Genomic DNA, 3,278 nt, shown 5'->3' with positions numbered 1-3,278 from the left:
TATTTCTACAATAGCTTGCCATAGAACTAGTTAAGGTTTTCGACGGTGTAAAAGACCTTAAAAATCATGAAAAAAATACTAAACCAACACACTGATGACCCACAAGTATAGGGGATCTATCTAGTCCTTTCGATAAGTAAGAGTGTCAAACCCAACGAGGAGCAAAAGGAAATGACAAGCGCTTTTAAGTAAGGTATTCTCTGCAAGCACTGAAATTATCGGTAACAGATAACTTTGTGATAAGGTAATTCGTAACGGGTAACAAGTAACAAAAGTAAACAAGGTGTAGCAAGATGGCCCAATCCTTTTTGTAGCAAAGGACACGCCTGGACAAACTCTTATATAAAGGAAAGCGCTCCCGAGGACACATGGGAATTATCGTCAAGCTAGTTTTCATCATGCTCATATGATTCGCGTTCAGTACTTTGATAATTTGATATATGGGTGGACCAGTACTTGGGTACAGCCCTTCCTTGGACAAGCATCCACTTATGATTAACCCATCTCGCAAGCATCCGCAACTACAAAAGAAGAATTAAGGTAAACCTAACCATAGCATGAAACATACGGATCCAAATCAGCCCCTGACGAAGCAACGCATAAACTAGGGTTTAAGCTTCTGTCACTCTAGCAACCCATCATCTACTTATTACTTCCCAATGCCTTCCTCTAGGCCCAAACAATGGTGAAGTGTCATGTAGTCGACGTTCACATAACACCACTAGAGGAAAGACAACATACATCTCATCAAAATATCGAACGAATACCAAATTCACATGACTACTTATAACAAGACTTCTCCCATGTCCTCAGGAACAAACGTAACTACTCACAAATCATATTCATGTTCATAATCAGAGGAATATTAATATGCATAAAGGATCTGAACATATGATCTTCCGCCGAATAAACCAACTAGCATCAATTACAAGGAGTAATCAACACTACTAGCAACCCACAGGTACCAATCTGAGGTTTTGAGACAAAGATAGGATACAAGAGATGAACTAAGGTTTGAGAGAAGATGGTGCTGGTGAAGATGTTGATGGAGATTGACCCCTCCGGACGAGAGGATCGATGGTGATGACGGTGGTGATGATTTTCCCCTCCCGGGGATGTTTCTCGGTAGAACAGCTCCGCCAGAGCCCTAGATTGGTTCCGCCCAGGTTCCGCCTCGAGACGGCGGCGCTTCATCCCGAAAGCCTGCCTATGATTTTTTCTAGGGCAAAAGACACCTTATACAATAAGATGGGCATGAGGAGGCTTCCTGGTGGCCCATGAGGCAGGGGCGCGCCCAGGGGGTAGGGCGCGCCCCCACCCTCGTGGATAGAGGGTGGGCCCCCTCTAGTGCTTTCTTCGCCCAATATTTTTAATATATTCCAAAACTGACTTTCGTGGAGTTTTAGGACTTTTGGATTCGTGCATAATAGGTCTCTAATATTTTGCTCCTTTTCCAGCCCAGAATCCAGCCGCCGGCATTCTCCCTCTTCATGTAAAACTTGTAAATAAGAGAGAAAAGGCATAAGTATTGTGAAATAATGTGAAGTAATAGCCCATAATGCAATAAATATCGATATAAAAGCATGATGCAAAATAGACGTATCAAGTCCCCCAAGCTTAGACCTCGCCTGTCCTCAAGCGGAAGCTGGTATCGAAAAATATGTCCACATGTTTAGAGATAGAGGTGTCGATAAAATAAAATACAGACATGAGGGCATCATGATCATTCTTAGAACAGCAACACACACACACACACACACACACATATATATATATTGTCATATGATTTCTTATGATTAAAGTAACAAACTATTCACAATGTCAAGTATGAATCATAAACTTCATTGAAAACTAGCAAACTATAATCTCAGTCATTGAAGCAATTGCAATTTATCATAACATCGGAAAGAATCAAATATAAGAGGTTTTCAGCAAGTCCATGCTACGTCTTGAGCTTGCGTTGGTTTTCCTTGAAGAGGAAAGGGTGATGCAGCAATAGTGGCGTAAGTATTTCCCTCAGTTTTTGAGAACCAAGGTATCAATCGAGTAGGAGGCTCCTGAAAAGTCCCACGCACCTACACAAACAAACAAGAACTCGCAACCAACGCAATAAAGGGGTTGTCAATCTCTTCACGGCCACTTGCGAAAGTGAGATCTGATAGAGATAATATGATAAGATAAATATATTTTTGGTATTTTATGATATAGATTGGAAAAGTAAAGATGCAAATAAAAATAGATTGGAAGCTTTATATGATAAAAGATAGAACCGGGGGCCATAGGTTTCACTACTGGCTTCTCTCAAGATAGCATAAGTATTACGATGGGTGAACAAATTACTGTCGAGCAATTGATAAAAAAGTGAATAATTATGAGATTATCTAGGCATGATCACGTATATAGGCATCACGTCCGTGACAAGTAGACCGACTCCTGCTTGCATCTACTACTATTACTCCACACATCAACCGCTATCCAGCATGCATCTAGAGTATTACGTTCATAAAGAACAGAGTAACGCATTAAGAAAGATGACATGATGTAGAGGGATAAACTCATGCAATATGATATAAACCCCATCTTTTTATCCTCGATGGCAACAATACAATACGTGCCTTGCTGCCCCTGCTGTCACTGGGAAAGGACATCGCAAGATTGAACCCAAAGCTAAGCACTTCTCCCATTGCAAGAAAGATCAATCCAGTAGGACAAACTAAACTGATAATTCGAGAGACTTGCAAAGATAACTTAATCACACATAAAAGAATTCAGAGGAGATTCAAATATTTCTCATAGATAAACTTGATCATAAACCCACAATTCATCGGATCTCGACAAATACACCGCAAAAAAGAGTTACATCAAACAGATCTCCAAGAAGACCAAGGAGAACTTTGTATTGAGATTCAAAGAGACAGAAGAAGCCATCTAGCTAATAACTATGGACCAGAAGGTCTACGATAAACTACTCACAACTCATCAGAGAGGCCTTCGAGATGATGTAGAGGCCCTCCATGATCGATTCCCCCTCCGGCGGAGCGCCGGCAAAGGCTCCAAGATGGGATCTCGTGGATACAGAAGGTTACGACGGTGGAAATAGTTTTTCGTGGTCGCTTCTGATGTTTTCGGGGTACGTAGGTATATATAGGAGGAAGAAGTAGGTCGGTGGACGCCCGAGGGGCCCACGAGGGTTGGGGGCGCGCCCACCTATAGGGGGCGCGCCGGGTACCCTCGTGGCCGCCTCCTTTGTTTCTTGACTTCCACTCCAAGTCCTCTGG

Source organism: Triticum dicoccoides, chromosome 4A (assembly GCF_002162155.2).
Source record: "Triticum dicoccoides isolate Atlit2015 ecotype Zavitan chromosome 4A, WEW_v2.0, whole genome shotgun sequence".
NCBI lineage: Eukaryota > Viridiplantae > Streptophyta > Magnoliopsida > Poales > Poaceae > Triticum > Triticum dicoccoides.
Note: the sequence above shows the minus strand (reverse complement) of the source record.